The sequence below is a fragment of the Gavialis gangeticus genome, unplaced genomic scaffold (assembly GCF_001723915.1).
Source record: "Gavialis gangeticus isolate Ggan-Ray unplaced genomic scaffold, GavGan_comp1, whole genome shotgun sequence".
Classification (NCBI taxonomy): domain Eukaryota; kingdom Metazoa; phylum Chordata; order Crocodylia; family Gavialidae; genus Gavialis; species Gavialis gangeticus.
The window spans coordinates 71,824,991-71,841,322 of record NW_017728993.1 but is presented as its reverse complement, the minus strand read 5'-3'; the positions used below and the strand labels follow the sequence as shown (position 1 = coordinate 71,841,322).

Below are 16,332 nucleotides of genomic sequence, written 5' to 3'. Positions count from 1 at the left end.
CCAAGTTTCCAGAGCCAAAAATAAATCATAAGTAAAAAATTATTATGGGCAAAAATGTAAACAGAACATAAATTGAGAGTTATTTAAAAAACAGTTAACTAGCAGCTGCCCTGAAATTTGCAATTACTTGGTTGCAAAACAATGCTACTACAATTTTAAAAAGCCCATGGGTGGAGGGGGGACAGAGGACCAAAGAAAAGTAGCAATTTTAAAAAATCTACCATTTTATATTATCTATGAAGTACACTAGCAAATGTGTTAAGGCATCTTGCTATCAATCCAAATCTTGCTCTGGACTGCTGTCAAAGACTATCTTCAAGCAACCCAGTGCAAATAACTCCCAAAGCCAGACCGGCCAGATGTGAAGCTATTCACATCACACCACTGTGTACTGGTAGCTACAGAATCAGGCCTGTCTTAACCATGTTAGCCTTAGTGGGCCTTCTAAGTTGAGCTGAGTTGACTTCTACTGATGGTCCATCTTAACTGCAGACACTGAACAGAAAAAGATGGTCAGTACCAACTCAAGGGAGAACCCAAAGCCCAACCGGTATAATGACAAAAAAGCTGTAATACAAATTTCATTGTAATATAGGATCATATGAAAGTAGGGTGGAAAGAGACTACATGATGTCAGCCTCCTGCTCAAGCTTGGATCATCCCCAACCAAACCATCCCAACTGTGTCCTGTCTAACCTGCACTCAAGAATTTCCAGGGATGGAGAGTTCACAACCTCTCTAGGTAGCCTGTTCCAATGCCCAACCACCTTCGTAGTCAGAAAGTTCATCCTCGTCTCCAACCTAAACTTCTGCTGTAGTTTGAGGCCATGGCTCCAAGCCTTTCCCCTCCAGCCACAGAGAATAGTCTATCTCTATCCTCTCTATGTACTTGCCCTTCAAGTATTTGAAGATGTTTATCAAATCCACCCCACCCCCAGTCTTCTCTTTTTTAGACTAAATAACTATACTTCTTTCAACCTTTCCTCATAAGTCAGGCTTCCCATGTCTCTAATAATTTTTATTGTTCACCACTGGACATTTTCCAGTCAGTCCACATCTTTCTCATATATTAGGAGGAAATATTTGGAATAGGAATATATTGAGGGAGGGGGGAAGGACTTCTAATGGAAGAAAGAAGTCCATTCCTAGTGGAAAGTGATGAGATTGCAAGCCTACTAGTGCAGTAGTATGTCTGAATGTTTGTAAGGGCACTCATTTTCATACTGCAGTACATTTAGATTAGAACATTAACATGATCTTGAATTTATACAGTGCTTATTCAATGCATTAAAGTCTTCTCACTAGATCTCCAATGGTTATTAATGGGAAATCACTGAATGCAGCTGTTTCTAGTGGGTTCTTACTCTAATGCTATTTTTTCAATGATCTAGGATCAAATATAAACTCCCTCTGCTGACAAAGTTCTCAGAGAACAGAAACCGGTGGGGTTCGGTGTTAAAATGCAATGTGGACAGGTCAGAGATGCAGAGTGACTTGGACCGCTCGGTAAGCAGGGTGTAATGAAAACCACATATTTGAATGCAGCTGAAGGCAAAGTTATCCCTCTAGGGAACAAAGAAAATAGCTCCTGCTTCCCAGACAGGAGACTGCAGCTTGGAAAACAATGACTCTGGAAAGCATGTGGGCCTCCTGGTGAATAATGGACTGAACGTGATCTCCCAGCACAATATTGTGGCTAAGAGGTCAAATGCTGTTCCTGGAAGTATAACCAGGAGGGGGGCTGAGAAGCTACAGTGAGGCAGGACAGCATTTTTGGTGGCCAAACTTCCTAAAAGGATGTTAACAAACAGGGAAGGGCTCTGAAGAGCTATAAGAATGACTTGAGGTCTGGAGAATTTGCTTCCCAGAGACAGACTCAAGTTGAGGTTTAGCCTGAGCGAGTCAGCTGCCAAAATCCCATGGAAATTCCCTGGGAATTTGAGTGCTTTTTTTTTTGAGAAGGAAGGAGGAGGTGGGGAAATCATTCTCAGTCAGTTTAAAGGGAAGTCAAGAGTGGATTTGATATCCATCAATAAGTACCTACCTGAAAGAAGAGATTTCTGACAGCAGCAACTGTGAGGGATGGGAACTGCTCTGTAACAGTCTATGAATACTACATGATGACCTGACTATTGCTCTATGAATAGCACTGGTTTCATTTATTAATGGATAGGGGGAGCTGGAAGGGAAGAATAGCTTAGGCCTCTTTGCAAAACACAAGGCACAAAATGCTGTGACTGGAAAAAGCCAGAGACCCAGAAAAATCAAGAGTGATTTAAAATGGGATGGGAAGAAATGTAGGGGTAAAAGCAATAGAGATGATTTGGCAAATAGAGGCAACAGCCAGGTATCTCTTCAGAGAAGCAACGCAACACTCTCCCTTGCAAGGTAAAGATGCCCGGCTGCACTCTGGGACTTCACCAACTGCTGGCAGCAAACCCTAAGCTTGGTGCTCAAAATGGGGAGGAAGCAACATGTGAAAGGGACATAGATACCAGGAAGGAAGAAAAATGTGGCAATGTCAGATGGATAAAAGGAGCGGGCACCTAGGATAGTATATGGGAGGATGCTTTACCTCCCATTCTAAACCGGCAGCCAATTTCCAGATCAGCTTTCCCAAGTAAAAGCTGTGCTCCTTTTCTCTCTCAAACATATTTGCCTTGTTGTAGACACCATTTCCATGTTTGCAAGAGGAGAAATATTGCTGGGTAAGGGCCCCCCAAGGAAAAGTAGTTTTCCAGGTGGGGACTCAGGCAGATGAGCTCGGTTCATTTCAAGAGGAATCCTTCAAATATTTGAACTCAGCACTTTTGCTGCTGGCACTACCTCGCAGAAGGTCAACACAATGTCCTTACATCAGGATAAGGTGCCTCTTCCTAAGAATTATTCTCTAGCTTACCTACAGGTGATGGGGCGGCCTGTGCCAGTTGAGCAGTCTCTGCCAGCCTTGGACTGAATAAGATTCTGGACGCCTGAGGAGCAGTCAGGACGTCTCCGTGTGTACGCTGCTTGTTTTGTCTTGTTATTAACACAGGGCGTTGCTGTGAGTGGGGACAGGCTCTTCCACCTCTGCCCCAAGACAAGAATGCCTCCACACAGGGACGGAGCTGCGGGAAGCCCAGCACCTGTAGTGTTGAGGAGTGACAGCTGCATGCCCCTGGCAGATGGCAGATCTCTCAGATGGATGCGCCCACTTCAGTTCATTCTCTTTTCCTGTCCAGTTGTGCCACATTCACAGAGACAAAATAGCAGTCACAGTCTAATAGGAAAGGGCAAGGAGGGGGAGGAAATCTTTTTCTTAGCAGACTAGATACATTCCAAGGAGCAGAGCAGGAACCTCAGAGGGAAAAAATGCAGGCACCAACAGGCATGACAGGCCGGGGAAGGAGAAAGTAGTGTTGCTTTTGTATTAACAAGAGAGGTGGTGTTGAAAGAACTGGAGCTGACCCTAAGCCACTAGGCTCAACATGGGCTGGGACCTCCATTCCCTTCTTCCTCTGCCATCTTCCAGCCCCCTCCAGCCTACCCACATAAGAAGCAGTGTTTGGCTCCTGAGCTAGTAGCCCAAAGCCTCTCCCCACCCCCAACAGTAAGCACCAGGTTCTTCCATGGGGAAGGAAGCAGCTAGTCCTTCCATGGCTGCTTATGGAAAATTGCTAGTCTGAGCTTAAAGGAATGGCCCTGAGCAGAAATAAGCCGTATTCAGATTGGGCAGGGTCCCAGACCCATGCTGTTCCCATCCAAAACTCCCATGCTGCAGGCCAGAGGCAGCCTTCCTAGGACTCCAAAATATGAATCTCTGGTGGTGGAAGGAGGAGACACTGCAGAGGTCCCATGCAATCCAGGTTTCTTTTCAACCCCTTGCTCTCCTGTGCAGTGTCCTGTCTAGTTCTTAAGTTGCTCAGGCAAGTGGGTGAGAAAGTGCTCCTGGCCTCCCAGCCATCTGAGGTTCAAATGCCTGGACCCACATATAGCCTGGAAAGCCTGCAAGGTCACCAAAGGAGGGAGGGATCAAAAGGGAGGTTGATATTTCTGTTCTAACATCTCCTTGCAGTCTTAAAAAGAGCAAGCAGCTTCCTGCCTGCTACAAACCAAGCCAAGTACACACCTCAGGGGGAGGTGATGGATCACCTAGGGCAGTGGGGGCCAACCCTTTTGGTATATTAAGGCCTGTGCCCTCCTTGAGTGCCATTTTGATCCTCTTCCCCTGCCCAATTTGCTGCTCTGATGTCTGCTTCCTGTCCTGTGGTCCCTGCCCTATCTGCTGCTTTGCTTATTGCTCCCTGCCCTATCTGGTAGAAACCATCCCCCTTCCTGATTTTCCACATGCCACACACAAAGTCCCCATGCCACTTATGGCACTTGTGTCACAGGTTGGTCACCCCTGACCGAGGTCACGAACATCACAGAGCCAAATCCTAGTGGTCCCTACGTGGAATTTAGACCTCCGAATTGAATGGCAGAGCTGCCATCAATTCCAATAGGCCAGGAATTTGTCCTTTGTCCTCCGTGCTCAGACACTTAGATAATAGGGCTGGATGTATACGAGGAAGACCTCAGATCAGGGGGCAAGTTCTTTACTGGGGAAGGCCTTGCCTGAGAAGACTACAAATCCCAGCGTTCAGTTTTGTGGGGATATTGCATGCTGGGATTTGCAGTCTTTATAAAATGCCTAAAATTGTCCATGTTAAAGATTAGCTTGGCTGCAATCTGCTCCATTTTATGTTAATACAAAGAGCTTCTTGGGTTCCCAGCCTGCAGCTAACTCAGCCCTCAGCAGGGGGGGCCCCATTTGGCAGGATTCGCCATCATGCAGAAAGAGAGAAATGGCACAACCCTCTTTGAGCAACAAACACTCAAGCAATTACTCTTGTCTTCCCAAGAGGAGAGCCATCCAAAGGCAAAAGTCAACTCAGCCCCACAGCCAAATCCAGGTCCAGAGGCCATAAGCCCTTTCCTTCAATGAGGAGCCATGTCTGATAAGAGATGATCACAAAGTACTGTCACTAGAGACCTCTTAAAGACCACTTCCAGGTGTCCGCAGCGCTGTTTCCCATCCATGTTAGGCCTGCACCATGCATGGCTCTGACACTGTTGGTACTGACCCCACACATCTGGCCAGTAAGCTTCCTGTGCCAGCCCCACAATGAAAATGCCCACTTCAGGTTTGGCCTCTAATGACAGTCCCCTGGGAACTGGGCCACCCTCCCCAGCTTGGAGTCCACAGGTATTTAAGGCTAGACCTGCCAGCAGAAATGCACACTGCAGCCAAGAGTAGAAACACTAACAAAAAAAATGCTGGCTTGTCACGAGGGTCTAAGGAAAAAAAAAAAGCAAGTGGGGAGGAGAGAGAGGGAGAGCGTGAGGGAGGGGACAACATTTCATAATCATGAACAGACCCCACTCGCCAGGCGCCCTGATATTGTTGTCGTTACAGCTGCTTTTATAACCCACACCAGCACACCAGCCGTGGAAAGAAGAGAACTGTCTTTGTGAGACTTGCCCCGGTTCCGAAATCCCCGGTGGACCAAGTTCCCCCATCCTCCATCCATCATCAAGATCTGCAATCAGCCAGTCTTGCCTGCCATGCAAACAACTCTTTTACAAAAATCTTAACTTATTTTCCAGCCACTGTGGAGTTCAGTATCATGTCTTCAGTTTACCTACGTACCGTTACTTTTTGCCTTACATTAAAATATTTCGGTCCCAATAAGGATCTGCCTGCAAAAAGCATAATAAAGTTTCCCGCTTTCCCCTCCCGCCCTGCAGTCTGACATCCAACGAGGCAAAGGAAGGCTTCGGAAGTGTACGTTTTCAAAAGTAACACATAAAAAGAAGTTGCTTACCTGAGTGATGAACCAGAGGGGGGAGAGGAAAGACCAGAGATGTAATTCACTGTGCAAAAGGAAACTAAATAAACTGCTTTCCCCTTCCCTTGATGAAGAAGCCGGGCTGAGAGGAAACTTCTACAGGCTGATGCAAGATGCCTTTGCGAGCGATTTAGCATTCTGAGGATTCCTGGGATATAGCCAGAAATCCCACAATCCAACATATTGCACATTTGGTTTCAATTAGGGAGTGGAGGGACGGGGGGAGAAGGGAGGGGGGAAGAAGTCAGTTACCAATCAAAGCTGTTTTCTCTTTGGAGGCTATTTTCCTTGACCCAGGGGAATGCGCACAAAGTTATAATTTACAGCAAAACCCATTCATAGCAAGGGCAAAAAAATTCTATAACCAGTGAGTGATCTTAAAGATGTAGGCAGATTTTTCCCCCAGAGGGATAGATGCATTTTATTTATTTATTTTACTTCACAATGAGAGGTTGTTATCCAAATAGTTCAGTAATGTCCAGGTAGTTAATGAAGAAGATGGGGGGGGACACAAAACGGGGACCAGTTGGATGGGGATGCCTTACGAGTATCCTACAGATGCTGACTTTCTGGGGTTAGGCACATCTTGCACGCGCAGTTTTACAAAGGAGAAGGAGGGAGAGAAGAAAGGAAGGAGGAAACTGGGAAACATCTGGTTTGGGATGGGCCCTTGCTTCAGCAGAAGGAAGTCACATGGATAAGGCATCGCAATGTTTACCCGATAGCATTTATGCAATGTTTTGAAGGCACGGGATGGAGGAAAAGCTAAAGGGGGTCACCAAGTGTGCACAGGGCATTTCAGAACAGATACAAGAATGAACAGTGGGCCTTTCTCAGAGAGCCCTCTGAGGCTCAGCCTTAGCTACCCCGGGAAGGAGCAGGGACAAGTGGGGTGGCTTCTGTACATCACCTAGGAGCGGGCACTTAGGAAGAGGACGGGAAGTTCTTAGGGTATCTCTCCAAACTTCCAGGAGACAGTATGAGGAAAAGAGGTGACAGCCTACTGATTTTTCATCCCAGAGACAGCAGCTCAACAGCAGGCATAAGACATACACTTTCCCCAAAGCCTAGAGCTCAGATTTTGACAGACATCTCCTCTCTCTAGTCCCTTCCCTCAGAGGGTGCCCTCCCTGGTCTCCTCCATCGGTGTTGGTGCATGGGAAACACTGGGCCACAGCTGGGCTTCCTGGATTGGTGCTCACAGTGGCTGCTGTGGCTCTTAGGCCAGCAGAGGACAAAACAGGAGCAGCTTGACCCGCGAAAGCCCTCACCAGGAGACACTAAAGCAGGAAGGAATTGCACGGAGCCAATGCTGGTTTGTCTCATGCAGTGCCAATGTAGAGAAGGCAAGAGACCCCAGCTGCAGAAAAATGGGGGTTGTACAAAGGCTACACAGGTTGACCACAAGAGACTTTTACTATTACATACTCTATGCTCCAAAAGGGGAGAGCAAAGAATTGTACCCAATGATCCCTGCAACCAGCCCCAGACTCAAACTGTGCAGAATCTTTCATTAAAAATATATATATATTTTAATAAATATGGCCATTTTCATGTAATAATGTGTCAATGTTGACAAATTCACACAGAAAACTTAGGAAACTGCAATACAAAATTGCAAACTCTTCAAACGGTAATGTAAAATTTTGTCTGCATGTAATTTTTTTTTGCAGTGACATCATGACATACCAATAGTGTAAATTAGGCATGACTTTTACTACTGACAGATCATAAATGACATGATACAATATTTAATGTTATGCTTAAAATAAATGGAGGGCAATGTCAAGCTGGCACCTGGGAACACATTGTTTCATTACAACTAGCAGGAGACACATTAGTCTAGAAAAGATAAGACCTTTAAAATCCATGCTAAGTAACTGCTGCACTTAATGATTTTAAGCACAAATTAAATACTTCCAGTATTATGATATATCACTAGCAGTACTGGCATGCACTACCAATAATAGCACATCAGACTAAATACAGAAATGGTTGCTACAAAGAAGATGGCGATCGGTGGTGGGTACATGACTGCCTGATGGTCCTGAGTTGTGAACTCTCCATCCTTAGAAGTGTTTAAGTGCAGGTTAGACAAATATTTGTCTGGGATGGTTTATACAAGGATGATCCTGCCTTGAGTACTGGGTTGGTTAAATGACCTCATAAGGTCCCTTCTAGCCCTATTTTCCTTTGATTCTATGTTCATAATCTAAAACTGAAAAAAATAATAAAAATACAAGATGAAGTTCTGAAATCCCAAATGGATGTTTTGAAACCATTTAACACAGGTTATCCAGAACCAGTTTCAGAGGAAATTTAAAAGAAATATTAGAACAGAAGCAAAAATTCAAGTGTCAAAGAAAAAAAAAAAACCCTTCAATTTTCATTTCATGGTGAATTTTTATCTTTTACCTATAACTTGACAGAGAGAAAGAGAGAGAGAGAAATATTTAAATCTGTATTTATTTAAATATGCCAAATCAGGAAGGAAGAGAGACATCCCTAGGAACACTGTTCCAGTGCTTATTCACATTTATCATTCAAAATGTGCCCCTTGCTAATAATTTGACTTCACTCAACTTCAACTTTTAGGCATTTTAAATTGTTATGCCTCTGTCTGCTAGACTGAAGAGCCCTCTGCTCTCAGAAATCTTTTCATATAGTGGTTATAGACTGTGACCAAGTGACCTCTTATCGTATGTGAAGCAGTAATTGGATAATAAGCCTTAAACACCCTAGTAAATTACCTTTCACATGCCTGCCACTCAAACACTGAGCTCAGACAGGAGACTTTGAAGAGTCCTGCTCCACCAATCTTCTCATCCTACAGCTGTGTGCTTCTGGTTGGGTCATTTTTGTGGTTGGAATCCAGGAAACTCTGGATCTAAAAACCATGAATTGCTACAGAGAGAAGTAAAAACACTGTCTGCTCTCTTGGAGATGAGAGCAAACTGAATCTGTCTAGAGATGAGTCAATTCTGTCCACTAGAGGGCAACAAAAAGCCAAGACTGTTTACGTCAAGGCAAGACTTCTCAAGAAGTGTTGGTATATTGCTACCACAATAGTTGGTAGCATTAACAAAAAGGAACTAGACCTATTTCTAGTAAAACTCTAGAAAGGAGTTTTACTAGAAACTCTTCTGCAAGGAAGAACTTTGAGCAGGAAGATTTACAAACGATGTGGCAACTTTAAAAAAGAACGTTACAGATAGATATGATCATACAATGTCTCATAGTAATTAGCACTGCAGCAAACTGAGGAAAAAATACAGATTAGTTTGCAATATGAACAACCAGTGATAGAAATGTCTACACTTGCATCATGTCAGTAATTGAATAAATTATTCCAGATCATTGGCTTCAAGATTCAGGATAGGAAATTTAGGTTGGAGATTAGGAGGAACTTTCTGACCACGAAGGTGGTCAAGCATTGGGACAGGCAAACTACAGACCTTGTAGACTGTCCATCACTGGAAGTTTTCAAGAGCAGGTTAGACAAACACTTGGCTGGGATGGGTTAATCAGGGATGATCCTGCCTTGTGCAAGGGGCTGGATTAGATGACCTTGTGAGCTCCCTTCCAGCAGTACTTTCCTATGATCCTATGATCACTGGGCTGAAAGAAACAATGCATAATCTACTATATTTTAATAGACAAATGGGAGCTAAGACAATATTCGGGCCAATGTTTAGCAATATTTAATAAAAAGAAACTAGCCCCAAACGAAACTAGATGATGCGTTGGTTTGGTCAAAGACTTTGTGAACATTCTACTACAAAGTTAGCAGCCAACTTGCTTTAGGGGTGGTAAATTTAACAAGCAATATTAGTAGAGGTTTGCTAAAGAAGCCATAACACATTGGAGAACAAAACAGAAACTCTGAAGTGACAGACTAACTCAAAAACATGCTGCTCATGTGAAGAGGCAGGTAGTAAGAACTCTTATACAAGTCCTACAGAAATTGAATCAGGTTTTGTAACAGCTACCATAAAACCCAAGATACTTAAATAGAAAATAGTTCCCTTCCATGACTATAGGGCCACATACTGCTCCATCTATCTCACCTGTCATGCTTGGATGTTTGTTTCTTGGAAGCAGTCTTCAGTTCATAGTAGATTTCTGGCTGTGGCTGGTCTGTCACTCTCTATCATCAGTCCATGAACACTTGCATTTGCTCTGCAACCTCCATCTCTTGGCTATTCCTGCACAAGTTAGCCTAGTCTCCCTAGGAGTCGCCTCACACCTGCAGGATACCAGTCTGCACTCTTCCTCCAGTTAACAATTGGCTGGATCTGCTTCAGGCTTACAGCCCATTCAGCATTCATTAGTCTTCTTCCTCAGACCTCCTGTAATACATCAGTGAACTGCTGTCTTTTTTCCTAGTATTTAAGAATGGGAGAAGCCATGGGGGAGCCCCAAGCCGATGCAAGTCCATCAGGCTAGCTGTGAAGACCAAGACCTTGGCTAGCTGTGCAGTTATAGCATGCAGGGTATAGTTGACTATAGCACGGCCCTAGTAATTCCCTGGGCCCCTTCCATACCTATTCTCACAGCTTGCATCTCTCTTTCAGTCTCAGTGCCACACCAAGTCACTTCTCTGGATTTCTCCTTTCCATCTTTAGCCTCCCAGAATTCATGGAGTCTCTGCCATGTCTTCCTTGAAGGACTCAGAGCTCAGGGTTACTCCCCACCTGCCTGCTGGAGGGTTCTTCACACCTACTCCTGAAGCATCTAGTACAGGCCACTCTCACCAGCAGGTACCTGCTAGATGGACCTTGTGGCAGGCCAGTAGGGGGTGCTCCTGCGTTGAGCCGCCCACCTCCCTGCCCCCGACCACCTTCCAGGCTCCGAATGCCTCCCTAGGGGCGCCTTATGTCTGGCCAACCCCCTTCCTGGAGCACACTCGCTAGCCTGGGGGTAACATAGCTGCCACCACCCCGAGAATGGACTCACTCTCGGCCCTGTGTCCTCGGGGAAACACAGGCCTAAAGTCCTACGGGTACTCAACCCAGTACAAGCACTTGGGGCACTTCCCCAAGTCAGGGGGCAAAAGGTAAAGTCTCCCTTAGTCCGCAGACCTAAGGGGTCTCTTAGGCATAATTTAGACCCACCCCTCAATAAGTCTCCCACACCGGTCACAAAGGAGGACTTTATTGAGTACAGGGGGAGGGTGAAAATAGGGTACAAGATTGAGCAATATCCTAGAAATCCTAAAGAGCAAATGGTCTGGCTGAGGTAGCCTTTTGATCACGTATCTGAGTTACTGCCCGCTAGATATCTAATCAGATCTTGAGTAGCTTACTCACAAGCATCTTCCAAAGGCCGGTGAAGTTTCCCCTCTGGAGGCAGGCCATTTCTAGCTCGTGAGTTTTGGGGGAGAGAGCCAGTTTCAGATGGTACAGCTCCTCTGAGACCCCTGCATGGCTGCTGCCCCCACCTCCTGGGCAGTCTTAATTTATATATCCCCTGTGACCTCATTCACCTGGTCCAGTGGAGGCCAGCTTCGGTTGGCTGTTGGCCAACCAATTTGAAATACATCACTCGTTGCCAGGCAGATTCCAGCCCACCAGGTAGATGCCCCTCACCCAGGTAGCCGATACCAGTCACATAGGCAGAGAGAGCAGGTTTTTCCCCCTCCCTCAGGAATGTAGCCAGCTCAGGTTACCTAAAAAGATAGGCTGAGGTGTGTCTCCTCTGCTGGGCCCATCCTAATCAAATGGTCACAGCTCAGAGATTTTAATCACATTGTCACAGGGCAGAGATTTTGGGGAGAAACCAAGGTGGCTTTCTGCCACAGACCTCAGGTCTTATTTGATCCTGAGCTGCTCAGGTACTGGCTGTGGCCTAAAGGAGTTCTGTTTCCTCCTGGCAAAAATGAATGCAACTGCTTCTACCTGATGGGACCTTGGAGAGTCAGCCATGTCTTTAACCCCTCTACCATGGGTTACTATATAGATACAGGCAGCTTGGGAGCAAAAGCTAATACTCAGTGTACCTGCCTGGTTTTGAAGCATGTTCTCCCACAGGGAGCAAGACACCAGACTATGCACAGCCCTGGCTGTCAAGAAGGTTCCAGGCAGGTTCAAAATGTTACTAATTGTAGCTGGTTTGGGACCTGGTTATCTGACAGCTCTCCTTGCCGTACAGGCAGTGCCGTAGGAGGTGGCCAATGGTCTCTGCTTCTTTTTGGCAGGTCTCCCTGGGGCAATTGGGTCGGAACCCTTGTCCTTCCCTGTACCTCCATGCCATCACTGGGAGTACTCAGCACGCTATTAACCAACTCAAGTCCCTGTGGTCCTTGCGGAAGATCCAGTTCCAGATAGCTTGGCAGTCCTCATTGGGGATCGTCTCCATGGTTGATAGTCTGTTTCTGTCTCTGACTGCCTTTTGTATCTTTTTGTGGTTGGACATAGTCACTGGTCTTCTTCTTGAAAGAGTGCCAGGAGTCAGGTTGATGACAAGGGTGGCAGCGATGTATAGACACCTGACTGAGCAGCAGGGGTCCCAGACAATGCACTTTGACCAGTTTGCATCCTGTCGGGAGTGTCCTGTGGCAATGCAGGAATCTTCTGTTATACAGGCATGCTGGGCTCAAGGAAATGGACTGTGTTAAAATGTTTCTGAGTGAACTCCAGTCCTACCACCAGAAATTGGTGAGCGAGGACAGAGAAGCAGCAGCCAACTTCTTCTGGAAAAGCAACGCCTGGCACAGTTTGTTCCAAGACCCCCCAGGAGAGGAAGTGGACAGGGAGAACAAAGAGGACATAGATGCAGCTGGACCTGGAGACAGCGAAAACGACTACAACAGGATCAGCAGCAGTGAAAGTAACATCGACAGCAACAAGGACAGTGAATGAACTGACAATGTAAACCCCACATCTGGGCTTGGACTAAGGGACTGTGTCTGGGTTAGGAGAGGGTGGGTGCACAGGGGAGTAGGTGGATGTATTGTAATGGGAATCACGGGTTTCTTAATGCAGTTTAAGATGTGTGACAGAAAATTTATGGTAGAGGATGTGTGTGTGTGTGTATATATACATAAAACTCTCCCGATATAGAAATATATTTAAAAAAAACAAAATCTGACAGCTCTCCTCCTTCACTGTACTGTGCCACTACAAACAAGATCAGTGAAGAATGAAAGCTGTTTCCTCTTTAATTCTTAAGGTAGGGCAGTAACACCACGCTGGCTTGTCTTCTAGCTTTCTCCGGCATCCATGGTTTGAATGAGAGGGTCAGCCTCAATCACTGATTGAAGTGGATGAGCAAGTTTGAATTTTCTAGGGCAGCCTGAGAGAGAAATACAAGGTCTGTCATGATTATTTTAAAAAGAACTGTCACTAAGCTTTGTCTAGTGTTTAATGGTTTCTTCTGATCCCCTTTTTGAAGTGCAAGGAAATGATGTGTAGGATCCCTTGCTATGTGCAGGTGGGAGGAACGTGTGATATCTTCAGTAGCTGAGAGCTAAAAAGTTTCTTTTCAACGTGCCAAGAGAAGAGCTGAGTTTTGCAGACAGAACAGTACTGATAACGGAAGGTGGAAAAGCAGCACAAGGGAGCTTCATCTGATGCAACATTACTGAAAACATAAGGCATATTTGTAGCATAGGAGTTAACACGGTGACAGAGGGTTGAGGCTGAGTCTGCTTACAGTTACCCCCAGGCAGCAACTCTGATCCTCTCTGTAGGGGCTCCAGTCTGGTCCTTTACCACCTGTACAGGATACTCATGTAGAGAGAAGCAGGGTGCCTAGGGTGAGTGCAATTTTATGGTAAAAAAATAAATAAACCTACAATCAAATGTTAGGTATAGACAGACATCCCTCTTCTCAGCCCAGCCCTTTTGTCCAGTCCATGTGGCCACCCCTGTTCTGGAAAACCCCCTTTGTCTGCCATTGGGGATTACTGGACGGGTTGTACAGTGCCCTTCAGTAGTGCAGCGAGCCCTGAACAAGATGAGATTGGTCCACTCTCTGCCACCGTGAGAAACAGGATACTGGGCTAGATAGAAATAGTCTGACCCACTATGGCAATTCTTAGGTTCCTGTGCGTGTAGAGCACAGGTCTTCAGAGCAGTGCTGAGGGAAGGATTCCCTCTCGGCTCCCATCATCTTCCTCAACACATGGCCTCACCTGTGACTGTGGGAGAAGACAAGGGGTTTAAGGGCACATGGCCCCACCTAGAAACTCTTCCCCATTCCTTCAAACCCAGCAAAAGCCCAGGCCAACGTGGCTCTGTTCTGCAGGGCTCCCAACATGGTGCCTGGAAGGGAGAAATGGGGCTAGTCCTGTACCACTATAGTGTCCAAAGGCCCTTCCCTCCAGCAAGGACTGGACATGGCTGTAAAGATCCTTGTTATGTTGCTGGCTTTTGGCCTGTAATTTAGTTGCGTTTCCATGCATGACTCAACATTTGTCTGGAAACCAGATGAGCTGGGAGTTTGGCGAGAGAGAGAGAGAGAGTGTGTGTGTGGAGGGGGGCTAGTTTAAAAGAGGTTGCAAGTGCAGTCTGGGAGACTTCTATGTTTGTTACCTGTGTTTGCATCTCTGTCCGTATCTGAGCAACCACATGGGTGTATGGGGGCACACGGAGGGAGACGCCCCATTGTGAGAAACCCTCCAAAGTTCTCAGCAGCTCTCGAGTGCTCCCACATAGAAAAAAACATCTGTCTGCCAACAAATAGTTCCTTGTTTCCTCCCAAACGTTCAGATTTCCCCACAGAAATTACAATGGCCAGAGAGCGAAGATAGCCCATACTAGTGACAGCCCTGCCAAGCTGCAGGGGGAAGGGTATGTTTCTCTCTCCCATTGGACATACACAGTCCATGCTTCCAGCTCTGCAATCTTAAGCTTCAGCCTCCTTGCCTCTGTGCACACAGCAAAGCTATTTTAGGTCATTTGCGGGGGTGTTCTCAGCTCATTAGTTATATTCTTTCTTTCTCTTTGCCACCTGCTTAGTATGGGTTTCTGGTAACCAGGACATCAGGCTCTGCTAGCATAGGGACACAGAAAAAGTCCCAATTATAAAGTTAAACATGTCTGCAAATTGTGCATTATTCCCACACTAGGTTTTTTTCTTCTGTCACATATAAAGGCGTGAAATACAGGAGGGGAGAGGATGGGAACGCAGGTTTCATCAGCATGGCTCTGCTGCTTTCTGGATAACTCACTTCATGACTTCAACTGGACTGGCCAACTGGAAGCCCCGTGAATGACACATGGACAAACATGCGGACATGCCTTGCACACATGCACACATATGTACACACAATTTTCTACATATACATGCACGTGGAAGTGCACAGACACTCAAATGTACTCACATGCAGATATGCACAAACATACGAGTACACGCACTAGCCCAAACAACTGCACATAATTGTGAATGCACATGTACACCCACATGTGAATAGCAGGCTGGTGTGTTTTCAGCTTTGCATCTGGAATAGGAGGAAATGGCAGTTACCAGTTCAGTCCTGGTTAAAAAAAATTCCTGCACCCACTGCATAGCTGATCCTACACAAACACAGCAAAATACATCATTTGTCTGTGTCAGTGTTTAACACAGCAGCCAAGGCATTCCCATGAAGCAACCTAAGTGGGCCCACAGCACCCAACCCTATCCCCAGGGGTGAGTTTGTCTTCTATTTCCTCATCCAGTTTGTCAGTGCCCTGCCAGTAAAACCTCCCTCATCCTGGGACCTTCCAAATAAACACTGATGTCATATAGAGCAAACACACCCAGCCAGAGACAAACAGGCCCTGGCCTGACCCACACCATCCAGTCAGTCTATAATGCTAGAGGGTTGGCAGCAGGGGTGCTCCTCTCCATAGATGCTGCTTCCATGGTGCAGCACGACCCAGGCGCCCCAGCTTTTCTGGGCAGCAGTAGTACATTGCGTGTGCCCCTTCACATGGGTGGTAGAGAGGGAGTGCCTGGGGCCAACCCAGCAAACAGTAAGGCTAGGGAGGAAGAGGCACTGATGTCAATGAACTCCTTCATCTGGACATGGGGTTTCCTTCCACCCTGCTATCGGGCCCATTGCTTCAATCTTGGCTGCTAGATTACCCTCCACCTCTCCCCTATCATAACATCCCCTGCCCTTCGCTCCCAAGCTACTAACACACCCTTTCCCAAGCTCCCTTCACCCTGTCCCAGCAGGTAAGTAATAAGCATCCCTCACATGAAAAAGCCAGGTGCCATCGGCCCAAGCATTGCTTCTCATGCTCTGCCCCCGCTATTTCTGTCCATCTGCCACATCTTGCATTTATTTGCTGGGCCCTGCACACAAGTTCCAGGACACTACCTCAGCACTAGTGCTCGAGCAATACCCACCACCTGCCATGGCAGACCTAGGGTGCAGAGCTGACCACAGCCAACAAACTATGTGGAAGAAAGCAGGGGTGGGAGTGTGTGGGTCCAGGGATGATAACAAGTGCTCCAAGGGGGGGGGGGGGGG

General features: G+C 46.4%; 1 protein-coding gene and 1 long non-coding RNA gene across 2 annotated transcripts in view; one reads left to right on the top strand and one right to left on the bottom strand.

Moving 5' to 3' along the window:
* Window positions 1–3,344, top strand: part of LOC109287066 — a 22,293-nt gene extending 18,949 nt beyond the window's left edge. The window contains exon 3 of the long non-coding RNA XR_002094755.1: window positions 3,334–3,344. This is a non-coding gene — a long non-coding RNA (uncharacterized LOC109287066). The remainder of the gene's footprint in view (window positions 1–3,333) is intronic.
* The window catches only part of DDR2 (discoidin domain receptor tyrosine kinase 2), a 247,325-nt gene extending 241,302 nt beyond the window's left edge, over window positions 1–6,023 (bottom strand). Inside the window, exon 1 of the mRNA XM_019502008.1 lies at window positions 5,847–6,023. The gene's annotated coding sequence lies outside the window, so the exon portion shown is untranslated. The remainder of the gene's footprint in view (window positions 1–5,846) is intronic.
* Between the last annotated feature and the right edge of the window lie 10,309 nt (window positions 6,024–16,332).